The sequence below is a fragment of the Bos javanicus genome, chromosome 8, assembly GCF_032452875.1.
Source record: "Bos javanicus breed banteng chromosome 8, ARS-OSU_banteng_1.0, whole genome shotgun sequence".
NCBI lineage: Eukaryota > Metazoa > Chordata > Mammalia > Artiodactyla > Bovidae > Bos > Bos javanicus.
In genome coordinates this window covers 100,215,602-100,242,291 of record NC_083875.1, presented here as the reverse complement: position 1 = coordinate 100,242,291, position 26,690 = coordinate 100,215,602, and the positions used below count along the sequence as shown (strand labels likewise).

General features: G+C 43.8%; 1 protein-coding gene across 9 annotated transcripts in view; it reads right to left on the bottom strand.

Moving 5' to 3' along the window:
* Nucleotides 1-26,690, bottom strand: part of PALM2AKAP2 (PALM2 and AKAP2 fusion) — a 511,493-nt gene that overhangs the window by 120,874 nt on the left and 363,929 nt on the right. Inside the window, exon 1 of one of the 9 annotated variants that reach the window (XM_061426459.1) lies at nt 1,012-1,105. The exons of the other annotated variants lie outside the window; for them this stretch is intronic. The gene's annotated coding sequence lies outside the window, so the exon portion shown is untranslated. Of the gene's footprint in view, nt 1-1,011; nt 1,106-26,690 lie in introns of those variants that run through there. 9 annotated transcript variants of the gene reach the window in all.

Here is a 26,690-nt window from a genome sequence, read left to right as displayed (position 1 = left end):
CCGCTTGGTTCCCCACCACCAGCAGCCACCGCTTCGCCTTCCGCGCTCACCCACCACCAGCGCCGACGCTCCCCGCCCGCCCCGCCTCCCGCCACGGGCTCCCAGGCCGCCCGCTCTCCCAGACTTCCATTCAGTCCCATGTTCTCCACTAGAATTTCTCTAGAATTTCTCAGGGCCGCCAGTATCTCCTAGCTCCTAACCCAGGAGGCGCGCCTTCTCTTCTCCACCGCGATAACAGAACACTTTGTCCAGCTCGCCACCACGACCCGCCCCTACGACTCCCCCACAGTGTCCCCACGAAGGGGGCAAAACATAGTCTCCAGCTTTATCCGTCATAAAACACCAGATCCTAATAGCTGGGCTCCTGGCCTCAGACCAAACTTCCAGGCTCAGCTCGGACTCGGATTCCCCTCCTTCAGCAGCGTCTTCCCAGAACGCGTGCCCCCAGAGGCTCTGGCTGGTTGGAGACCTCGGTCTCGCTACAAAGCTCCGGACTTCCGAAATCGCCCCCAGCGCTGCCATCTAAGGAGTCAGGACCCGCGCCTTCCTCTCGAGCTGGAACCAGCGGCTCCATCCACCGCTGCTCCCAGGTTTGGAGAGGCAGCTATGGCCCTTTGATTTTTCTCTGCCTTTCCTGTACAGCCCGGCTCTGCTTGTGTTTGGTGGAGGGAGTGGGAGAAGGGATTCCTAACCTTATTATTAAAAAAAAAAAAAAACATATATAAGTGAATAAGTATTGAATAAAGCAGCCAAACGCTGGCCCTCCCCCAAACCTAGGAATTCAAAGCCACATGGTCACAGCCCTTTCCAAGAAAGGCAGGCCCCCTCTCCGCACACGCTCCACTAGGCAAGGACCATAAAAGCCCTTTAAAGTCCTCGGTGCATCCAAGGGCTTCCCAGATCACCAGTCCCTCCCGAGCCACCCTATCCCCGCGCCAGAGGCCCCAACACCAGGAGGGCGACCCGGGGACTAGGTGTCTGAGGCCGCCGCGCCCCAGCTTGGACACCCACCTTTGGGCGCCGGATCCCGGGGGCGCTGTCCTCCGGCTGCGCTCTGGCGCGGCCCCTGCCTCCTCCTCGGGACGTCCGGGAGATTCCGCGGAAAGGCGTTCAGCGGCCCCTGGCTGGGGCAAGCGCATCTGCCGAGAGCCGCGGCCGCCGGGCGCGCTGGAGTGCTGGGAGCGCCGCCCGCCGCCTCCCGGAGCCCGCCCCGTCCCCGCCCCCTTCTCGGCGCCCTGGACCTCGGCCCGCCCCTCCGCTTCCACACCCCCTCCCCAACCACCCACACCTTCCGTCTGTGGTTTTGGCGGAATCGTTACACAAACTGAGAAACCAAGAAATGAGTGGATGGATAAATTGGAGGGACGGAGGGACGGTGGCATGGGGCAAGTGACGCCGAGTATATCCTAACCCGGGAGAGGGCTCTGTGTCTGGGTCCGTGGACTTGTGTTCGCGCAGGGGTGGGCGTGTCTGCGTGTGTGCATGTGGACGTGTGTGTTGGTGTATACACACATGTGTGTATACGGGTGTGTGTGTGTCCTTACAACGCCGAAACTGCTGAGTTCCTAAACGAGGGGTCGAGTTCCTCGGGACTGATTGTGTCTGGTAAGGAAGCCAGCTGGGAGCGGTTGGGAGGCGCATCTTTGTGATGCGGCTGGCGGCTCCGTGTGTTTTGGGCTTCTCCCTGATGTGCTCCAGAGACTGAGACCCGGACCAGGATGCTTCCGGTCACTGGCCTGCCAGAGCCTCACGCTGCCCTCCGCGTCGTGCCAGCTGGTGGCCTGTTGTCAGAGCGCGTGTGTTAACAAAGCCAGCGGTGGGGAAGGAGGCAGCTGATACACAGCGTGGGACTCGACCCGATCCGGAGAGTGGCCAGCCATCCCCCACTCCGGAGCTGTCTGAAATTTCAGCATGTCATACCCTCCCCCACTGTGAATATTTAAATAATGTTAATGACCCTTTGTAAGTGGACCGTCTAGAAATCCCGAGAGGACTCAGAAACACCTCACACACACAAAACAATATTTTTAAAAGCAAGGCGTTCTCCTCAGAGGAAATGTAATGTGAACATAATATATAGTCAGATTTCTTGAATTCAGCTTTCCACTAGGCATGGTCAAGTTTTCCATTTTCCCAGTGATTCTCTCTCTCCAGCTCTGCAGGTCAGAGCCCCTTACTCTCCCAGCCTTCATCCTCTGTTGGCCTGCTTTTTTCTGAACCGCTGGTCAAAATACTGGGGTCCTCTTTTAAGACTCAATTCTGTGTGCCAGGGTCCTTGATTTCCTATGGGGTTTCCCTGTGGCTCACATGCTGCCTGCAATGCAGGACACCCAGGTTCGATCCTTGGGTCAAGAAGATCCCCTGGAGAAGGGAATGGCAACCCACTCCAGTATGCTTGCCTGGGAAATCCCATGCACAGAGGAGCTGGTGGCTCACAGTCCATGGAGCTGCAAAGAGTCAGACACAACTGAGCAACTAACACTTTCTTTGATTTCCTATACAAGAAATGATAACATGGGGACCTGTCCAGCTAAAGACACAGTAAAAAATAGCATCCAACCAGAAAGGTTTACCATTTGGAGGTTTATTCACACCTGGGCTTCCCTGGTGGCTCAGAGGGTAAAGCGTCTGCCTGCAATGCAGGAGACCCGGGTTCGATTCCTGGGTCGGGAAGATCCCCTGGAGAAGGAAATGGCAACCCACTCCAGTATTCTTGCCTGGAAAATCCCATGGACTGAGGAGCCTGGTAGGCTACAGACCACTGGGTCACAAAGAGTAAGACACGACTGAGCAACTTCCCTGAAGGGGAGGTAGGGGGTGGGGGTAAAGACTACAATGCAGACCTCAGCTGTTCTCCGCAGGGTTCCTGAAAGTCTATAGGCTTCTTTTTGTTGGCATTTAAGAATTGTTTCACCAGCCTTTTTGCATGTTTGTCTCTTTGACTGTTGAATTTCAATAGAATTTACTGACCAGTGGCCGAGATTACAAAGCTTCAGCCTCAATAAATCCTTTTCCTTCCTTCCTTTCTTCTTTTCTTTTTTCCTTTCTTTATCTCTTTCTTTACTTCTTTCTTTCAGTTCTTCATGTCACTGACTTGAGTTAAATATTTGGTGCCCTACATCATGATCTATTTTTTATTTTTTTAATCTATTTTTAACATTTTATTTTTTATATGTATTTTTAAAGTCTATTGAATTTGTTACAATAGTCCTTGTTTTTTATGTTTTGGCTTGAATTCGTAACTCCTGCATGGAAGGCAAAGTCTTAATCACTGGACAACCAGGGAAGTCTCTTAACATTTTAATATCGTGTGAAAACTCACATTGAAATGAACATGTTTGGGGACAGTTATTTATTTATATGGACCATAGATTCTTCAAGGAAAGAGTCTAACAATACAGAGGTGAGATTTTTAAGAACAGTATTAGGGGCGAGTGCATCGTCACTCTTTCTTCCTATATTCTTAAATTCAGTCAGATCAGATCAGATCAGATCAGTCGCTTAGTCATGTCTGACTCTTTGCGACCCCATGAATCGCAGCACGCCAGGCCTCCCTGTCCATCACCAACTCCCAGAGTTCACTCAAACTCGTGTCCATCGAGTCAGTGATGCCATCCAGCCATCTCATCCTCTGTCGTCCCCTTTTCCTCCTGCCCCCAATCCCTCCCAGCATCAGACTCTTCTCCAATGAGTCAACTCTTCACATGAGGTGGCCAAAGTACTGGAGTTTCAGCTTTAGCATCATTCCTTCCAAAGAACACCCAGGACCGATCTCCTTTAGAATGGACTGGTTGGATCTCCTTGCAGTCCAAGGGACTCTCAAGAGTCTTCTCCAACACCACAGTTCAAAAGCATCAATTCTTCGGCGCTCAGCTTTCTTCATCATTTACAAATCAAATTTGTTTCATAATTAGAAACAGTACAGCAATTTATGGGCTTCCCTGATAGCTCAGTTGGTGAAGAGTCCGCCTTGCAATGCAGGAGGCCCTGGTTTGATTCCTGGGTTGGGAAGATCCACTGGAGAATGGAAAGGCTACCCAACTCCAGTATTCTGGCCTAGAGAATTCCGTGGACTGTATAGTTCATGGGGTCACAAAGGGTCAGACACAGCAATTTACACCAGCTTTATTCTGAATTCTTTCCTAAAGCAATGTCAGTGTTAATATTACTGTAATATTATGTGTAAATATGAATTAATGCTAATTTTCTGTTAATATTAATTTTAAAGTTCTGGCATATCCTACAGAAAACTATGGGGAATATTAATTTAGGAGAAATACATATTCAATAGATATTAATTTACAAAAACATTTCCTTTTCTTTCATCTTATAAGACATTAAAGAGAAAGCCATGATTAAATTACCCTCTTTTAAAATATAAAGGCATGGTACATACCAGGACTCAGAAATATTTGTTTAATTTGTTCTATGAAATCAATGCAAAGGTATGAACATCTGCTGCTGCTGCTGCTGCCAAGTCGCTTCAGTCGTGTCCGACTCTGTGCGACCCTGTAGACAGCAGCCCACCAGGCTCCCCCGTCCCTGAGATTCTCCAGGCAAGAACACTGGAGTGGGTTGCCATTTCCTTCTCCAAATGCGTGAAAGTGAAGTCGCTCAGTTGTGTCCGACCCTCAGCGACCCCATGGACTGCAGCCTTCCAGGCTCCTCTGTCCATGGGATTCTCCAGGCAAGAGTACTGGAGTGGGTTGCCCTTGCCTTCTCTACATATGAAAGTAAAAACTGTTTTAAATTAACATTTTTTCCCCCTAGGTCGGTGGTTCTCAATCAAGGGTAATTTGACACCCCAACCCCCACATGCACCCCTGGACAGTTTTGGCGATGTCTGAAGACATTTTTTGATTGTCATATGGGTGTGGGGTGCTACTGATAGAGGCCAGGGATGTTGCTAAACGTCCTGAAAGGTACGCACTGTCACCTAACAACAAAAGGGTTTTGCATCCCAAACATCAGGAGTGCCGAGGCTGAGGTATCTTGCCCTGGACTCAAAGCCAGGACTAAGGGGGCTTATCTGGTGGTGCAGCGGGTAGGAATCCACCTGCCAATGCAGGGGACACAGATTCCATCCCTGGGCAGGGAAGATTCCACAGAGCAGCTAAGCCTGTGCACCACAACTACTGAAGCCCATCCGCCTAGCCTGTTCTCCACAACGAGAGAAGCCACCACAGTGAGAAGCCCAGGCACCGCCGCTAGAGAGGAGCCCCACTCACTGCAACCAGAGAAAGTCCACTTGCAGCAGTGAAGACCCAGTGTAACCAGAAATACATACATAAATAAGATTTTTTTTAAAAGCCAGGACTAAGGACCACAGATTTCAGGACCATGTCTGTGTTTATTAAAAAGGCAAATTCCTGGGCTCCACCTTTACCTACCAAGTCAGAATCTCTGGGAGCAGGACCAGGGAAACTGTGTTAACAGCTCCTAGGGATTCTTAAGAACAGGAAAGTGAGAAACACTGGAGATAAGAAAGGCAGGCTTTACTACCCAATGCATGCTAATGGGCTCATCGCATCATATGTGTCTTAACATGATAATAGTTATTAGAGCTGAGAATGTTTTATGAAATATATTGGCTCTTTGATCCATGTAAGAAGCACTTAGGAAGCAAATAAAGGGCTATTGATTCTGTAAGAAAAGACAAACAAACATAGCTGGGATGTGGAAATATTAAATGCTCCCTACATCATTAGGGCACAAAACCGTCTATGGGACTGTTGTTTGGCAAGAGAGGAAGTCAGGACTTTTTTCCCTATGGTCTAAATGTACGTTTTTGCTTATGTACCATGCCATATCACCTGCCCATTTTAAATGGTGTTCCTGAGCAAAAGTGGCCTCCAGGGGACCCCAGAAATAGAATGTACTTGGTAGAGAAACACCAGAAGTAAAGGTTGGGTGTCTAGTAAAGGACTCAGCCTAGACACAGATTGACAGAGCCTCTTCTTACTCCCCAAGCTTATAGAAGAATAGAAGCTGAAAAAAAAAAAAAAAGACCTATGAGTGGCTCAGAGAGCTGAGCTAAAAACCCAAAGAAGGGGCCAAGACTGGTCAATCATAAAAAAGAATTTGCCATTTCCTACTTCCAGCAAGGAGAAAGACATCAATAAGCATCAGTTAGGTATAATCAGCTGGGTATAATCCTCAAGAACAAAATGTGTCTCATAGAAAACAAAGGTTTGCTAGAAAACAAAAGAGTAAGAATAAGATGGAAAAGCAAACAAAACTGACACCAAAAAGGTTGGCCCCTATCAAACCAAAAGCCCTAGATCTGTGGGACTTTCCCACCAAGTACCAGGTAAAGTCACTGGAATGTAAGGAACAATCCCAAGCCCGAGGACATCCCCATGGGACCAGATGCACCATTGTGAATCTAAGACAAGAAACAAACGGGGAAATATTTGCAACATACATAACAATGTTAATATGCAATCTAATATGCAAAGAGTTCTTACAAATCAATATGAAAATTGAAGAAAATTACCAACTCTCTAATAGAAAAAAATTAACCAGTCACTTATAGACAAATAAGTATAACTGGCCATTGAACTTAAGAAAAGATGCCCTAACTCTTCCTCATCTGAAAAAAAATACAAGTGAAAATTGTGATATAATATATTTTGCTTCTGATATCAGAAAATACATTAAATACAAATATCTATTATTGGTGAGAAAAATGATGAAAATTAACTGTACATTGTTGAAGGGAATATAAACTAATATTAATAGATTGATAAATTTGTTAGAGAATTTGGTACTAGCTCTTAAAATTTTTTAAAAAATGTTTATACCATTGAACTTGCAGTTTACTCTTAGAATTCAGAAGCTTATAAAATCTGTGAGTCAGAAGACTAAAGTTGTGAGGAGTCAACAAATGAGAAATTTCTGATCATAGAAAAGGGCCAAAATAAAGAAATTACTTAATATAAACTTTTAAAGTTGCTTGCTGTGTAATGTTGTGATGTAAGTACTTCGGATATCTCCTCAACCTCTGATAACAGCATTTATTTGGAGAGCCAAAGGCAAGGGGCTTATATATGACTCGGTGCGGCTGGATATCAGGCTAAAAGGATGTGAGATTAAGAATTCAGACAAAAGAGGTCTTCCTTGGTGGCTCAGTGGTAAAGAATCCACCTGCCAATGCAGGAGACATGGGTCTGATCCCTGGTCAGAAGATCCCACATGCCTTGGGGCAACTAAGCCCGAGGGCCGCCACCACTAAGCCCACACACTGCAGCTACCGATGCTCCACAGCCCGGGACGCCGCCGCAGTGAGAAGCTGGCGCACAGCAATTAGCAAGCAGCCCCCTCTTGCCACAACTAGAGAAAAGCCGGCACAGCAATGAAGACCCAGCACAAATAGGCTATTTTTAAAAAGAAGAAGAATTCAGACAAAAGAGGAAATCAGAACAAGAAGTGACCAGTAAAACCAACTCCATCCCACTTGAGTTAACCACCTGAGTAACAAAATCCATAAAAATAGTGGGTAGGCACTGGACCACCTCTAACATTTTGTGGGTAAGGTCCAAGTAATTTTAATTTAAATATAAAAGGAATAATTTTCCCTTGCAGGCTGTGGGACCTGGGATAGCCAGCCAACAAACTCCTAGGATGTACTCCTTTGGCTTATTTTCTAATTCTGATAGTGGTAAAACCAGATGACTAGGATGTTTCGTTCCATTAAGCAAATTTCCCACTTAAGATATTTCTCCACTCATGTCTGACTCTTATGAAAGGGCAAAAACGTATTCCCTAGGTAATGTAAGCAGTGATGCCATCCTTGCCTTTTCCATAGAAGAGATATTCCATCCATATAATGTTTGAACCATCAGCTTTATGAATGAATACACAACATATAAGACAGGCTGTGGACTGTTTGTTTTGACTTGTAGTTGTTTTACCAAATGGAAAACACTCTCGTCAAAACCATCTCTTCTCTAGGGTCGCGTCTGGCTGCTGAGTGATGGTCAGCTCTTAAGACTGCATCATCTGAGGACTTTTCCCGGTGGTCCAGTGGCTAAGACTCTGTCCTCCCAGTGCAGGGCACCTGGGTTCAGTCCCTGGTTGGGGAGCAAGATCCCACATGCTGCAACTAAGGCCTGGTGCAGCCAAATAAATAAATAAGAACGAAAAGGAAAAAGGAAAGACTGCATATCAGTGTTTCCCAAGCTAGCCCATATTGAGTGTAGCTGGAAAACTGGGGGAAAAAAAAAATCAAAAAATAAAAAAACCTGAATCAATTTCCCTAGACGATCTGGAGTTCAGGAATCTCTGTTTCAGTTTCTCACGTGATTCTATGACACAGCCTGGTTTGAGACCCACTTGGGGTGGACACAATTATCCTTGGGCAGGGGAAGGAGAGAGCAAGTGAACACCGGGACAAGGATGGCTGTCACATAAGAACACTTGGCTCCTGGACCACGTTCACTCCCGTTCTTGGCCGAGATTGTGGCCGCCTGCCTTTCCTTCATTTCCTCTCCAGGGTCTCTGGCTTCCTGTGCCCGAGGAAGTTCCTTTCCAGCGTGTTCCACATTTATTTCCTTCCCCTGCATCCTCACACTTGGCCTCTCCTCTGCCAAAGCCTCTCACACAAGGAAATGGTGACCTGAAGACATTCACCCCAATGCTTGAGACTCCTTTTTTTTCCCCAAAGACTTTTATAAACCTTCCACAGAAACTTTCCAAAAGCCAAGCAACTCCTGCCCGTATGACTGCTTTCATTTTGTCCACATGGTAGACCTGGACTTGTGCCTTCTCTACGTTGACAAAGTGACAGCCGTGCACCCAGACTGCCCCTGATAACAAACAGTTTTAAATGGTATCACTATAAAGTGCAGGTCTCTAGTATTCCAAGCTAAAAGCATCAGTGAAATGCAGCAACATGGGAGGTGCCTGGCTGGAAAGGATGGAAGGAAAATGCTACTTGTGATAGGAAAGGCAGCGAGAATGCTAAGGAAAGATTCGCCCTCTGAGGGAGGTAGGAAGACACAGATGGGGTACAGGGAACCACTGTGGGGCCCACATCTTCAGAGCCCTCAAAGCTTTGTGTTAATGACAAGAATGCACTCATGTATTGCTTTGGTAATTGACAACAAAGCTCAGAGGCTTAAGTTCTTTGTTTCTTGACTGCGAACTTTATCTCATTTAACAACTGAAGCATTTAAAAAATCTAGTAAACACTTGGGAGTTCATGCCCTAATGGAGACACAGCATAAAACAAGGCACTTTTTAAGCATGGCACTACAAACACAAAATCTGCCAAATATACTTGGAATGTCCAGGAAGGTACAGAGTGTGTTCACAGACAGGACGACGGGAGCAGCGCGCCAGTGCGGAGGCAGTTTCTGCTGAGTAAACCCGGTGAATTTGCTTCTCATTAGCAATCTGTTTTATTTTATTTATTCCCTTTTTTGGACTGTGCTGCATGCTTTGTTGGATCTTAGTTCCCCGACCACGATGAACCCAGGCCAGCAGTGAAAGCGCAGAGTTCACCCAGGGATTTCCCAGATATCTGTGTTTTAAATACAAAACTACCTTTCTTTCTGGCAGTGCTTAATTCCTTTTCACTTGAGGTGAGAATGATTTTTTAGTTTTTTAAAAAAATGAGACTAGCATTTTCCCAGTCATGCTCAAGTGTTTTCCTCAGAACTTTTAAGTACAGGCTGTTAATTTATACAAAAGAACCATAAGGTTTTTCAGTCTTATTAGGGGAAAAAGGACTAAACTTGACATTTAAAATTTTAATCATTCTGATTATCGCAGAGGGGTGGTCTGTGCAGTAAGAAGTCTCTGACTTATTTGTCAAGTGTCTTAATACGGAGAGCAACCCAATGAGAAGATAGACTTTTCCTTCTACACTTTTGAATGTATTAAATTACTCATCCTGGTGTGAAGATGAAGATGATGGGGAAATACTATGAACGCAGTTTATCTACACTGAGTAAGTTAATTACTTAACTAAATAATCACAAAGATTGTGTAATATTAAGACCATTTAGATATGGAGAATAATAACAGCTTCTTCTACGTTGGAAGGGGGCCACAATCCATGTAAAATAAAATCACTTTAGAAACCATAATAGCTTCTGAAAAAGTCAACTAAAGCATAAAATCCCAGGTCACCTACAAAGCGCCTCCAACTCCTCCTTTGCCTTCTGCTTCCTATTCTCCCTCTTGCCCTTTCTCTCTCCTTTAAAAAATTTTTTTCATCAGGGTATAGTTGGTTTGCAATGTTGTGTTAGCTACTGCTGTAATAGCAAGGTGAATCAGTCAGACATATACACATATCCATGCTCTTCTAGACTCCATTCCAATACAGGTCATTACAGAGCCCTGGATAGAGTTCCCTGTGTTATACAGTAGGTTCTTATTCATTATCTTTTATATATGAAAATGAAAGTGTTAGTCACTGAGCGGTGTCCAACTCTTTGCAACTCCACGGACTGTAGCCCACCAGGCTCCTCTGTCCATGAGATTTCCCAGGCAAGAATACTGGAATGGGTTGTCATTCCCTCTCCGGGTACCTTCCTGACCCAGATATTGAACCCATGTCTCCCACATTGCAGATTCTTTACCCATTGAGCCACCAGGGAAACCCATCTTTTATACATAGTAGCGGAGCCTGGTGGGCTGCCATCTATGGGGTCGCACAAAGTTGCACGACTGAAGCGACTTAGCAGCAGCAGTGTATACATGTCAATTCCAATCTCCCTCCTTCCTCTATGTTCTTTTCTCCTCCCTCACTTCCTTCCCTCCCTCCCTCCTTCCTTTTCTTCCCTCCTTCTCTCTGTATCTCCCCTCCTTGTTCCTTTTCTTTTTAGACCACAGCCTAGTTGATTTTAGGAGCAGGCCCTGCAAACTCAAATACCTTTCAAAGCCAGACAGATAACATAAATGAGTAAAGCTGCCAGGTATCAGAAACAGTTTGTGACTCCTGTGAAGGGCTGCTAAGTAATTTATAGACTGGCTGAGATAAGATAGGCCAGCATGGAGAGAGAACAGTGTGTTTAGATAGATGGCTGCCACTGCTTCTGTTTTATATCAGGCATTTTCTTAACTTGCTTGAAATGGATGAGGGCATAACAAAATGTCAGAGACAGAAGAACTGGAGCTAGGAGGAACATTACGTCACCCCAGCCACGTACCTCATTGTACAATGTAGCAAAGTGTCAGTGAATCCAGGGTGTCTGGAGCCCAAGACCAAGGCTTGGACTTTCATCTGCCATTTATTCGTTGTGTGACCTTGGGGAAGTTGCTCAGCCTCTCCATCCCTCTGAATCCTCACCTTTAAAAGGCAGATCATGAGAACCTCCACCTACAAATGTCACATCTACAACATGACTGTTGTGAGTGTAAAATGAGACCATCCATGTAAAGCTGTAAGCCCAGGGCCAGCTACAAGGTTAGTTGTTATCAGTGAAGGCAACTGAATCCTGGGAGGGGGATGGGACTTACACAGAGCCACTGGGCAAAACTGGGTCAAGGTCAGGACTCAAGCTCAGGCATGCTGTCTCCTAGATCAGGGCTAAGTTCTCTGCTGTAAGCTTGCTTTCTTTGGTATTTTTATTATTTCTAAAGAAAACAGCACACAACAACAATTACCTGGCATGGTATGAGGAAGCTCTGGTTAATTGTTTTTAAGGCCAGAGTCATATCTATGGCATATCTCTGGTGGCCTTGGCCATGAGGCCAGACTAGTGCAAACGCAGCAGTTACCATCAGTCTAGGCAGTCCAGGAACCCAGGACGGCTGTGCTGTCAGCGTGGTTGCCCATCCACCATCTCGATCACAATATGCTAAATATATTTCCCTCTCGGCCTTTTGTCCCAGAGTTTTGTTTTCAGTTCTGTTAAAGCCTCCAGCCTGTTCTCAATACTCTGGAACATTCTGCAGATACAGGATGCTGCCATGTTCCTGAACATCAGAGAGGGGAAGTGAAGGCTTCAGACTGATATTCTTGTGTCCTGTGGTTTGTGACCACTCTCTGGACAGGGTCCCCACTGGGCACTCTATCCAGAGGGCTTGGTTCCCACAAGATGGGGGCACCATCTCATCCCAGGGCAGGGCTCTGCTGAGGAGAAATGAGCTCCCACTGCCTGGCCCCTGCTCCCTTCTCCTTCCAACCTTGGCTCTATCTTTTGCTTTCATTTTCTCTGGGTCGGGATCACTCAGTCAGCTCTGGATCCACCAGTTCTTTCACCCCTCTATTCACACTCTGCTCTTTACCTAGAAAGTCCTTCTCACCAGTCAAGATCTATGCAACTCCTTCCCTCAAGCCTGCCCCCAAGGCTGCTGTTTCTGGGGCTCCATCCCCAATCTCCTTCCCCCACCCTTATTATCCTGACCGTCCCTTTGTCAGAGACACTCTATCTGGGGTAGCCTAGAGTCTTACTGGAGAAGGCAATGGCACCCCACTCCAGTACTCTTGCCTGGAAAATCCCATGGATGGAAGAGCCTGGTAGGCTGCAGTCCACGGGGTTGCTAAGAGTCGGACACCACTGAGCGACTTCACTTTGACTTTTCACTTTCATGCACTGGAGAAGGAAATGGCAACCCACTGCAGTGTTCTTGCCTGGAGAATCCCAGGGATGGGGGAGCCTGGTGGGCAGCCGTCTATGGGGTCTCACAGAGTCAGACACAACTGAAGCGACTTGGCAGCAGCATCTTACCTGGGTCTCAGCATCTTCCCTGGAATACCCGTCAGACACACAGGCTGCAGCCCAACTCCTTCCTAGCAAACCCCCTCCACTCAGTGCCCTGCATTTCCTGACCCCGGGGTCCCACAGTCCCCAGGTCACTGGCCATCTTCCTCACTGTGGTCCCCTCTTACTCTCCCCACTGCCTCTTCACAGGTCCTTCCTTCCTCCTTCTCCACCTGGCACATTCAGCGGCCTCTCAGCAGATCTCTCTGTACTTCGCCTCTCCCCAATCCTGCTCACCTTTCACAGTGTACCTGAATTAGCTTCCTAAACAACCTCTTGCCAAAATAGAAACTGCTTATCACTCAGTCACTCAGCAGATATTTATTAAGACCTTCCCATTTGTGAGGCCCCTTTGTAGGTGTGGGGGATGCGGCAGTGAACAAAGTCAAGTGCTTTCTCTCTCATCCTCACACCACTGGGCTGGAGGTAGAATGGGTGCTCTCCCTGTTCTTCACTGCTTCTTCCAGACTTCTGTCCTCCTTTCTCAATAAAACCCCCTTTCCCCACTACCCGAAGACTTTAGCATCTGTCACTTTCTCTGACAATACTCGAGCCAGGGACTTACCTGGCGGTCCAGTGTTAAGAATCCACCTTGCAATGCCAGGGACTTGGGTTCAATCCCTCGTGGGGGAACTGAGATCCCACATGCTGTGGAACAACTGATAAGCCCATATGCCACAGCTAGAGAGTCAATGCACCACAGCAAAGGATCCCTTGTGCTGCATCTAAGACCCCACACAGCCAAATAAATTTAAAAAAAAAAAAAGAACAAAAATCCAGCAACATTCTAAGTCTTAATGATTATAACACCCATGTGGATAAGTCTTAAATACCCCAGCCAGTTAGATTTTAACTTTATAAAAAATACTACTGTTTTCCTACTTCAGCCTTCCAGTCTCATGGTCCTAGTCTACACCTTGTTATTACCAACAACCGTCCAGCCTTCCTAATCTTAGTTCCAAACATTCTATTCTCTAACCATCACTCTTTCTGCTGCTGCTGCTGCTGCTAAGTCGCTTCAGTCATGTCCAACTCTGTGCGACCCCATAGACGGCAGCCCACCAGGCTCCCCTGTCCCTGGGATTCACTCTTTCTACTACTATGCCAACTCCAATAACTCCAACCCATGACCAAGGCTAATCCAACGATTCTACTATGCATCATTGTTCCTCATCCCTCCCGGTCTCCCTCTTTCTGCAGCTTAGATTCCATGGTCTATCCTTTGTGTATACTCTCAACTCCTTTATCTCGCCCTCCCTTTACCATATTAACCCTGTAATCAGTAATCCCAGATCAGTCCAACTCTTTGTCCATTCCACATCTGCATTCACAGGCTGAAATGCTTAAGAGAAAACCATAACAACTGTCTGGCTAGTCTCACTTAAAATGGATCACTCACTTTAAGTGGTGCCTGGAGATACTATTTACATTTCCCCAGTTCATTCATTACCCCATTCTTGGAATGACTAGGTACACCTCCTCCCTTCCCCTTATATGCTTCTTGCTCCACGTCACTCTCATCTGATGACCTGACTTCCCATCTCACTGAGTAAGTAGAAGCAATGGAAAGATGGCCTTCCCTCTTCTTACCTCTTCCAGGACATTACTTCCTCAATTGTATCGTCTTCTGCCACATAAATTTTCTCTTGCCTCATCAGATCTGCTGTGATCTCTTCTACTTACAAAAAAAAAAAAAAAATTCTCTTGACCCTACAGCTCTCTGCAGCTACCACCTCAATTCTTTGCTCCCCCTTAGATCAGACATACTTAAAAGAGCTATTTCTACTTACTGTCTCCATTTCCTACCCCTACCATCCCCATTCTTTCTTTTGTCCCCATCACCCCACCAACAGAGCACTGGTCACAGTCATCATGACCTCTCTCTGGACTGCCAAACCCAGTGATCATTTCTCAGAACTCATCTTACTCGACCTCTCAGCGGGATTTGACACAGATGGTCCATCACTTCTTTTTGAACTGCTTCCTTTGTTTGGTTTCCCAAATACTCCTCTCTTGGTTCCACCCAGACCTCATGAGCCATTCTTTCTTGGTCTCCTTTTCTTCCTCATCTTCTGAACATTTAATATAGACTGACCCAGGTTTAGTACCTCGATTCCTTCTTTCCCTCTGTGATCTCAGCCCATCTTGTGGCATGCACGAACGAATCCCAGAGTTCTATCTCTGCCTGCCCTCTCCCTCGAAATCCAGACTCACACCTGACCTCTCCACTTGGATCACTAGAACACATCTTAAACTTAACAAGCGTTCAGCAAATCCCAAATTTCCTCCCCAGATCTGCTCCTTTCATAATCCTATCTGTTTTATTAAAGACAGACCTCATCCTTCTAAGCCATAACCTTGTCACTCCCATCCGACAACATTCTGATTTTTCTCCAAATACTGTCTTTAATATAATATACTTGCTTGGTTCTTTGTTTCTTATCTATCTCCCCTTACTAAAAAGTAATCTACATGCATATAGGTATATAATCTCTTTCATTCTAGATGCCCATAGCTTTGCATAGAGTAGGCACTAATTAAAATTTGTTGAATAGGACTTTATTGGTGGTCCAGTGGTTAAGAAACTGCTTGCCAATGCAGGGGACACAGACTCGTTACCAGGTTCAGAAAGATTCCACGTGCCATGGGGCAACTAAGCCTGAGTACCACAACTACTGAGGCCAAGTACCCAGAGCCCACGCTCGGCAACAAGAGAAGCCACTGCAATGAGAAACCCATACACCGCAACTAGAGAGAGCCCACACGTAGCAACGAAGGCTCAGGCCAGACAAAGATAAATACATAATTTTAGAGTTTTGTTGAATAAATGAAAAAATGTGTTCATGGCTCTTACATTCTAATACAATGTGAAGAACGGAGAAAGATTAAAAACAAAACAAAAACAGGGAGAAGAATGTCAAATAATATAAAATAAAATAATAGGAAAGAAAATTAAAGGTCAACTGAATTAACTCATGTAGCTATTAGAACTATACTAGTGTCAGGAGGTGGTAATTGTTACAAAGAAAATTAAGGCAGGGGAAAGGGACAGATATTGATGGCAGAAATGAAGTGAAAGTCACTCAGTCATGTCTGACTCTTTGTGACCCCATGGACTATACAGTCCATAGGATTCTCTAGACCAGAATACTGGAGTGGGTAGCCTTTCCCTTCTTCAGGGGATCTTCCCAACCCAGGGATCAAATCCAGGTCTCCCATATTGCAGGCAAATTCTTTACCAACTGAGCAACAAGGGAAGCCCAAGAATACTAGAGTGAGTAGCCTATCCCTTCTCCAGTGGATCTTCCCCATCCAGGAATCAAACCCGGGTTTCCTGAATTGCAGGTGGATTCTTTATCAACTGAGCTATCAGGGAAGCCCAATGGCAGAGTGGAGTAGGTGTTATTGTACAAAGTATGGTCTGGAAGAGACTCTTTAATGAGGTGATATTTGAGCAGAGAACTGGAAAATGAGGAGTGAGCCATGTAATACTGAAGGAAAAAACATTCTAGCATAGGGAACAACCCCTGTGGAGACTCAGACCGACCATGTGTGCAACAGCCAGGAGGTCTTCACAGTCAGGAGGAGGAGATGAGAAGGAGGTGGCAGTGAGTGAACTCAGAAAGGAAGAAGGCCAGGGCAGATCATGAGGAGCCCACAAGCCTTCATAAGTACTTTGGATTATTTTTTTCCTGAATAGGATGCAAAGCCACTCATTTATTTCAAATAGATCAACAACATTCAGAAAACTAAGATCATGGCATCCGGTCCCATCACTTCATGGCAAATAGATGGGGGAACAGTGGAAACAGTGGCTGACTTTATTTTTCTGGGCTCCAAAATCACTGCAAATGGTGATTGCAGCAATGAAATTAAAAGATGCTTACTCCTTGGAAGGAAAGTTATGACCAACCTAGACAGCATATTAAAAAGCAGAGACATTACTTTGCCAACAAAGGTCTGTTTGTCTAGTCAAGGCTATGGTTTTTCCAGTGGTCATGTATGGATGTGAGAGTTGGACTATAAAGAAAGCTGAGTGCCGAAGAATTGATGCTTTTGAACTGTGGTGTTGGAGAAGACTCTTGAGAGTCCCTTGGACTGCAAAGATATCCAAACAGTCCATCCTATAGGAGATCAGTCCTGGGTGTTCTTTGGAAGGACTGATGTTGAGGCTGAAACTCCAATACTTTGGCCACCTGATGCAAAGAGCTGACTCAATGGAAAAGACCCTGATGCTGGGAAATATTGAGGGCAGGAGGAGAAGGGGATGACAGAGGATGAGATGGTTGAATGGCATCATCGACTCGATGGACATGGGTTTGGGTGGACTCCAGGAGTTGGTGATAGACAGGGAGGCCTGGTGTGCTGCAGTTCATGGGGTTGCAAAGAGTCGGATATGACTCAGTGACTGAACTGAACTGAACTGAATGACTTAAGGTTTTTAAAGATCACCATGGAGAAGGCAATGGCAATCCACTCCGGTACTCTTGCCTGGAAAATTCCATGGATGGAGGAGCCTGGTGGGCTATATAGTCCATGGGATCGCAAAGAGTTGGACACAACTGAGCGACTTCACTTTCTTTCTTTCTATAGTTCCTTTTGGAGAAGGAAATGGCAACCCACTCCAGTGTTCTTGCCTGAAGAATCCCATGGATGGAGGGGCCTGGTGAGCTACAGTCTATGGGGTTGCAAAGAGTCGGACACGACTAAGCAACTAACACAACACACATGGTTGCTTCTGTATGAGGTCTGTGCTACAGGGGAGAAAAGGAGTGGCCAGGAGACCACTCAAAAGCTACTATAGTAATCTAGGCAAGGGGTGACAGTGGCTTAAACTAGGATGGTTGTGGGTAGTGGTGACAGTAATGGTGGAATCTGATCAGATTTCAGACATAACTGGAAGAAGTGGATGCACCAGGCACATGGCACAAAGCATCACACTTAGAAGACACTTAATACCTATTTATCAGACGCATGCCTGTGTACTTCTTATTCTCATGACAATAAAATGTTTTTATTATTTAAAAAATCCCCATTTGGTTATTTTTCTAAGAAATTTCCTTTTTTTTTTTTTTTTTTAATTTTTAAATTTTTTGGCCGCACTGCATAGCATGTGGGATCTTAGCTCTGACCACAGCCTGAACCCAGCCCCTCTGCATTGGAAACATGAAGTCTTAACCACTGGACTACCAGGGAAATTCCTCTAAATTTCTTTTCAACAAAATACCAACTCACCAAAACAGGCTTTTAAAGTGCATTGGGTAAAGTAGTTCTTGAACTTTAGGTAAAAAATAATTGTACTTTTGAAACACTACAGTAAATTCGATTTTCTCATAAGATGATTTCCAAGAAGAATTTAGTGTCTCGTGTGAAAGGATCACATTGACCCTTAAATTTCTGACATTTATTATGGGTGAGTTCAACTGACCTGTCTTCTTTTTTCTCTTATTATCTGTGGCATTCTCCCCTTAACTCCTTCATTACAGAAACAGCTCTTTTCAGACATGTCACTTGCACAAAGCATGTCTAGCTTGACAGTTATTGATTCCTCCCCCGGGGAAAGCAGATTCCGTTGCCTTTTCTTCGCTCTGGATCTGAACTGCAAGTGAATGGTTGGTTGGGAAGTTAACTGGCTCAGCATCTCCTGAGAAGAGGAGGAGCGCATGTAGGTCTCAGGCAAGAGGTGGTCTGATGTCATAGGTAGGAGGGCTTGTTCTGGGTGCCAAACCTTCATTCCTTCACTGATTCTGGGTGGGACCTTCCACAGGTGACTTTCCCTCCCTGTGCCTCAGTTTCCTAGTCTTTAAAATGGAGACAATTATATAGTATCTATATCATGGGCTTCTGGTGAGCACTGGTTGAGTTAATGCTTACAGAGGTCAAAGAACCCACCGGCAGATTCTCAGTAGATAGTAACTATTTGTTATTATTCATCTGTGCGAGTCTGCTGCTCTGCAAGCTCCCTGTGGGCCAGTCCAAAGAACCAGAGCAGTCTTAGATGAGAAAGGCTGTTGACTAATGCGTTCTCTTGGGGGATTACAGCTATTTTCCTATCGTTAACTTTTTTTATTGAATTATAGTTGATATACAGTGATTCAGGTATACAGCAAAGTGACTCAGTTATATATACACATATTTTTCAGATTCTTTCTCAAATAGATTATTACAAGATATTAAATATAGTTCCCTGTGCTATACAGTAGGTCCCCGTTGTTTATCTATTTTATATACAGTAGTATGTATCTGTTAATCTCAAATTTCCAATTACCCTAATTACCCCCCCCCTTCCCTCTTTGGTAACCATTAAGTTTGTTCTCTATGTCTGTGAGTTTATTTCTATTTTGTAAGAAAGTTCATTTGTATTATTTTTTTTTTTCTGGTTTCACGTATAAGCAATATCATGTAATATTTGTCTTTGTCGGTTCTATCATTAAATTTTAATTAAACTAACTTCCTATTTATTAAAGAGATACTCACTGAATGGAAAGCAATAAACAGCGGGCTCTGGAATATTACAGACCTAGGACTGAATCCTGGCTCCATTCTTACAGATTTTGTGACCTTGGGAAAGTCACTTTTTCAGAGCATGGAACTCTTGAAATAAACAAAATCAGGGTCCCTGTTTCATGGTGCACTTGTGAGTCTTATGTGAAATAACATAGCATCTGACCCTTAGTAAATGCTGGGAAAAGAAAGGGAGTGAGGAGGGAAGGAATGAGGAGGGAAACACGGAAGGAAGGAAAGGAGGAAGAAAAAAAGAATAAGACAAGGAAGACCAGAGGAACAAGGGTGAGAGATGAGAAAAAATAGGAAGGGTGGGTCAAAGACTATTATAGGATAAAAAAGTTTGACAAAATCCATATGGAGGAAAAAGATTTATTTTAGTTAACTGTCAAATACTAGGAAAAATGCTTAGAAACAGGATGCATATTTTTATTTGAAAAAGAAAGATTCTTTTCCTCTTTTGCAACGCCTTTTCTCTTAAGAGGGATTTTCCTATGTCACTCATGGGATAAATTTAATATAAACTTGGAAATTTTTTTCATATTTGGGTTTTGTTATATTTTCTTTGTAGGGACCAACATATTAAAAATAATAATTCTTACTGGATGAATGTTTGTCTATTTCTCAACTTAAATAAGGTTTATCTTTTCAAATTTCCCAAAGGATTTATTGCCATTAGTTTGAAAAATCACCCTCAGAATTTGAATATGTTTAAATATAGTATACCACATATATGAGCATGCACCATAATATTCATTAAGTTGTTTTTTTTTTAACCTAAAAGTTAAGAAATGCTGTATAACACAGAAATATGGATATCTTAGGAAAAACTGAAAGAAGAAACTGCTCCAAGCTCAGGCATGGTGGGTATAGTGGTCTCCTAATAAATATTGCAGGACATCTGTAGGCTGAATTTATCCAGATTCAAAGCAAAGTCTATTTATTCACTGTCAGCCCCGCTTCCCTTATTTATTGAAGAGCCAGTTCTGTTTTTATCATATTCATGAATCACTGCAGTTGAATGATAATGAAAATGTAATCAGAATGTTGATAGGATGAAAACCCAAGGGCAAGTCTGAAAAACAACCAAAGCTCTGGGATGAAAATCAAATCTAATTCCACCAGGTAAACTCCAGTTTTGCATTTAAAGAACAAATGCAAGCAGAACTACATAAAAGCTCCTTTATTGATCAGGGGCTGTGAGACCTACTTTATCTGTTTGCATAAGAGCATCACCATTTTGCTCTACCGACAAAGTAGTACTTGTTAAGGACAAGGGCTGCCTGGTTAGATCTGGGCTCTGAGACTGGGCTGTGCATCCTTGGACAAGTTACTCAGTGTCTCTGAACCTGTCTTCCTTTGTAAATTGTAGATACTCATGGTACCTGTCTCATACAGTTGCGGTAAGTATTGAACATAATATCCTAAGCAATTGGCAGATGCTCGATACATGGAAAGCTCTCAATAAATGTCAGCTATTGTTCTCATTCATTTCTGTAAACTGAAATTCACTAGAAAATTCATCATATTAGAGATCAAAATGCACTATCTCTGAGCATGTAGAGAATATGATGACTGATCCATCACTTTACCTTCTACAGAGCCTTTTGGGAGAGGGAATGGGGATTGTGGCTACTGACACTTTTTTTCTTTTCAGAAATATACATGATAATGTTGAGCTGAAATAAATGTCACATCTCCACTGGCTCATTTCTGAAGAAGGAACAATTGTTGCAACAATAGTAAGCTCAAATGACATCAAAACAGCCCAACTTCTGGTGTATAAATCACCTTGCATCCTATTCTAGCCAATGCAGCCATCACCTTGTTTGAGCACATTTTCTGTTTTTTTATACAATTTCCACGTGTGTCAGATTTTCTTCATGTTAACTACTAGTAGTCACTGCAACAGAAAAAAGCAAGGAGGAAGGTCATTAGGATGGGTAGAAGAAAGACACAGAAAAGGAAGGCACTGATAATTTACCAAGAGGGACGCTAGATGCTCACTTAAACTATCTGAAGTGCTTATATAATGAAGCAAGATTTTTCTACCAATGAATCCAACAGATACTTCCTGAGAATTATAATTACCCTAAAGATTTATGAGACCTCTGTGAGACTAGACAGAAGGACAAAGCCTATTGGAAATGGCCACATGAATAATTTGTTTTTCAGGAATAACTTGTGACCATTCCAAAACTTCTCAGACACTAATGGTAATTTATTCATAAATTAGCTGGATAGGCAAATTCTCGCCTAATGGGAACCAGTTGGCAACCTTCCTAGAGCGCCAAAGACCAATGGCTCCTGACTGGTTCTGCGTTTTGGTAACTGCAAATGAGCCCTGCTTCAAAGCTAAATAGACTGGGGCAGATCATTCATAGGAAGGCAGGTCTATCTGCAAAGGGGCTCTGACGTACAGGACAGAGACTATTCTAGAGCTTTGTCATCATTAGTCGCTCCCACCCATGGAATGCTAGAAATGTGCATTGGAGGAAATGCACTGATGTACTCAGGAAATATTTGTGAATATGTTAGGACTTCTGCTCCGCCTATCTATGTAGGCCAGTGTCATCTATTTCAGGAGGTGACCACCCAGAGAGAAGGGAATTTTACCAAGCAATAAAGTTGCTAAAAGCACAAGAACATTTCATCATTTTAAAACTTGGGATGAAGCTCTCTATAGAAAATGAAATCACTGATAGCCCAGCTAAAATGAAAATCCTAGAACAGACTTCAGAAAAATCATAACATGCCCAAATTGAGGAAAGGCAGTTTTGTTTTGTTTTTTAAGTCAAGGGAAACAAACCGGGGGCAGCATTTCCCGTGCTTTCACTTCATAGAGAAACCAATGAGGTACTGATCTCGGCACGGGTTGGGTTTGGAAGCCTTTATTTCTAACGGGAAAAAGTGGATCAGGAGAGATCTGTTGATCAGTTATCAGTTTATTGTACAGAGTGAACCTGCATATCTGTTTGATTTAAAGCTTAATATAATGAACTTAATACATTATCATCCTGAAATGAATAAAGTCACACTAATAGAAGAAATATAAAACCGCAAATAATCTCAAACCACAGTAATCAAATGGATTAGCCTTTTTCTTTACCTCTTTTGCAATACCCCTCCTGCCTAGGGCTGCCAGACTAAGCAAATTAAAACATAAGACAGCCAGTTACATTTAAATTTTGGTAACCAATAATCAATTTCTTGGTATGTCCCATGCAATATTTGGGACATACAAATATTAAAAAATTACTTGTTGCTTATCTAAAATTTGAATCTAATTGGTTGTCCAGTGTATTATCTGGCATAACTTGTCTTGCCTCATGGTTGGAGCTACTCTGCTTTAGCTGATGGTAAAACTAATTTGCATTCATCAACACTCAAATGGAGAGGTTATAACCTTATATAACCTTATAACCTTTTCACCCGAGTTCCAATGCTCATTTTGAAATCTTGGATGATTCATGTAACTTTACTGTGCTCTAGTCACCACATCTGTAAAATGGGATGAATAAGAGTTCTTCCTTTGCAGGGCCATTTGAAGGACTGTATGAGATGGTACACATAAGGGCCCAGCACAGCACTCAGTTCACAGCAAATGCTCAATCAGTATTAGTTATGATTATCAGCAGGAGAACACGATGCATAAATAAAATGACAGAGAAGAAGGTGCCTGAGATCTTTCATTTGTGGTACTAGTCCTTATCTATACGTATAATATAAGGAGAGCTATGAATTGTGACTTCACTTATTTGGCCTTCACTTCATTTGACACATAGGGAGCAACACACAGGACTGATAGTAACCAGTATTGTTACACCACAGTGTGCACCAGGGCCTTTTTGCACTATTCTTTGACATAATGCAAAATGTATATTAAACAAAATAAGACAGTGATCCTCGTAGAAGGGGTATGGTAAACGCTGAGCCAATGGTTAGTCCTGGAATGCCTCTCATCCCCCACCCCCACTGCCAACCCTCTTTGAGTTCCAGCACTTTGAATAGTTTCAAGGATGACAAAAATCTGCCATAAAAAGTTTCTTTGGCAAGGGAGCAAATTTAGAACCATCTTTGTTCTAAATTGTATGTATGTACCCAATGTAGAAAGGACTGCTGGTCCCAAATGTATTTTTTTGTACAGAGCCTCTGCACAAACCATCCTTTATGTCGTCATCAGTGAATACAAAGGACAACCAGTTAGCACGGCTGGCAACAGAAGGTCCTCAGTAGAATGGCTTTTTAAAAGCAACTTCCAAAGAAAGCTGTAACCTGTGGCCTCTATTCACCACCGGAAGAGCCTAAATGTTTTCCCCCTTTTGTAACAGAGAACATCTGTCGGTCCAGGAGAACAGTCACCCTCCCAGCAGTAAGTTTTATATACAGAGGCAACATCCTCTTTTTATGTGGTTCTGCCATGTCCTTGGTTAGGAAATGCACCCCTTTCAAACAGTTTGACAGCCCCGAATTGCCTAACTGATAGCCATCCTGTTTCTTGCCTAAGCACAACTGAAAAATATTGTCTATGTGGTTAAATGAATTAAACAAGGAATCCAAGGGACAGAGGTGGCTCTACTACCATGGAGAATTCCAGCAGCAAACCAAAATTTAAGCCTGTAAATGCCTAATGGTTACGAAATCAAAACCCCAAACAATGCAAACAGCCAGTGACGCTTTTACAGCCAGTCGATTAATTTCCTTTCATTGCTCCCATCTTTTCTCTATAAAAGTCTCTCCTCAGCTCCTGTGGGGAGAAGGCAATGGCACCCCACTCCAGTACTTTTGCCTAGAAAATCCCATGGACGGAGGAGCCTGGTAGGCTGCAGTCCATGGGGTCGATAGAGTCGGACACGACTGAGCAACTTCACTTTGACTTTTCACTTTCATGCACTGGAGAAGGAAATGGCAACCCACTCTAGTGTTCTTGCCTGGAGAATCCCAGGGACGGGGAAGCCTGGTGGGCTGCCGTCTATGGGGTCGCACAGAGTTGGACACGACTGAAACGACTTAGCAGCAGCAGCAGCTCCTGTGGGCAGGGCACCACTAACCACTTCCAGTTTGATGCTGCCCAACTCACATGGGATTTTGCTCAAACAACATCTTAAAATTCTTACTATGGCTCAGTTTATCTTTTAGCAATGTGAATAAGTACAAGATGTCTTTCTGAGAAAAAATCTGAGGTGTGTACCAGAATGTTCTGTGCTCCTTTTTGCAAATAGTTTTTCGTCTTTGTATATAAAAGAAGATCATCAAACCAGTCAAGCCTGAAGGAAATCGACCCTGAATATTCAGTGGAAGGAAGCTGAAGCTGAAGCTCCAATACTTTGGCCACCTGACTCGAAGAACTGACTCATTTGAAAAGACCCTGATGCTGGGAAAGATTGAGGGCAGGAGAAGAGGACAACAGAGGATGAGATGGTTGGATGGCATCACTGACTTAATGGATCTGAATTTGAGCAAACTCTGGGAGATAGTGATGGAACAGGGAAGCCTGGCGTGTTGCAATCTATGGGGTCACAAAGAGTCAGACACAACTTAGAGACTGAAAAACAGCAACAAATGTAAGAGTAAAGTGAAGAGGCATTTGGGAATTAGCTGGTATATTTCAAATGGCAGTCAAATCATTTTATATCAGCCCGAGATACTTCTTTTAACATGGATTGATGTCGTTCTGTACAATCATCAAATAAACACAATTTGAGAAAACATTGCAGATCCAGACAGATGCTATCGGTGGCTCTAGCAATGAGCCAGCTGAACAAAGGCAAGACACTTCCAGGATGCCAGGGCTGGGCAGGTTACTCCTCAGAAGAACAGAAGCTCTGTAACCAGCAAAGCCCTTTAAAAGCTGACATGCAGCCGCCTCCCAGTAACTTTATTCTGGGACACTGTTCTTGTATGCATGTAAAATGACTGCCTTTCTAGCTTGCCTTGTCCAGAGGATATTAAAATGTTAAATTGAGGGTTAGCCATCTTTTTTGCTTTTTATTCTTCAGTTCAGTTCAGTTCAGTTCAGTCGCTCAGTTGTGTCTGACTCTTTGCGACCCCATGAATCGCAGCAGGCCAGGCCTCCCTGTCCATCACCAACTTCCGGAGTTCTTAGCAGGATGTATTTAAAAGCTGCCTTTGAGAAGACAGGTATTATTACCTATAAATTGTAACACTGAAGTGGTTGCTGGGAGCTGAAGGGAGGAGGGAATGGAGAATTAGTATTTAATCGGTAGAGAGTTGCAGTTTGGTATAATGAAAAAGTCCTGGAGGTAGATGGTGGTAATGGCTGCAGAACAGTACAAATGACATAATGCTACATAAAAATGGTTAAAAGTGTAAAATTCTGTTATGTGTATTTTACCACAATAAAAAAATATAACACTGATAGGCTAAAAATGATGATATTTAAAAAGCTGAGATGTAAGAGGAAAACAACCAGACAGAAGAGAGAGAGAGAGAAAAGAAAGGGAAAGAAACGGAAAGATTGATGAGACACTCCCTCTCCTTCCCAGGGCACTGGTGGGAGAGGTGTCAGTGATCCTAAAGGGAAATGTGAACTGAACCCCCTCCCCTCATCGTTAAGAAGAGGGTCCCTTACTCGGAAAAAAATGACTACACACCTGTAATAAGAGAATAACAGAACGTACCCTCTTGTACATAAAGGAAACCAAGCCATTGAAAAATTAACTGTATACAAATGGCGAATAAGCAGATGAAAATATATTCTGCATCACTAGCCTTCAGGGAAATGCACATCAGAAGCACAGTAAGTAAGGCACTGCTTGACACCTAGTGGGGCGGTTCCAACCAAAACACAAACGCTAGCGAGCGCTGGTAAGACGGGGAAAAATCAGAGCCCTCATCCACCGCTGGTGGGAGGGCAACATGGGGCGGCCACTTTGGAGAACAATCAGACAGCTCTTCCAAAAGTTAAACACGGATTTACCACGTGACCCAGCAGTTCCACACCTAGGTTCATATCCACAACAAATGAACATATGCATCCAAATAAAGACTTGAGAATATCCGTAACAGAATTATTCGTAATAGCCAAAAGTGGAAACCACCTCACAGTCCACTGACTTAGGAATGGACTAGAGAATAAACCGAAACTCTGGTGCGTCCCTGAGATGAAATCCTACTCAGCATTAAAGGAAACACAGAGATTGCCACACGGATGGACATCAAAAATGCCAGGCGGAGCGAAAGAAGCCAGACACAAAAGAATTCCATTTTCCTGAAATGTTCAGAACAGGCAAAGCTACAGAGACAGAAATCACGTTAGTGTTTGCTTGGGACTGGAGGTGAAATGGAGACAAACTGATGGCATAGATGAGGGATCTTACTGGAGTGATGAAAATATTATTAAACTGGATTATGGTAATCATTGGTAAATTTACTAGAAATTATTGTATACTTAAATGTGTGAAATTTATGGTATGTAAATTATGGCTCAATTACGTTTTTAAAAAAGGAACT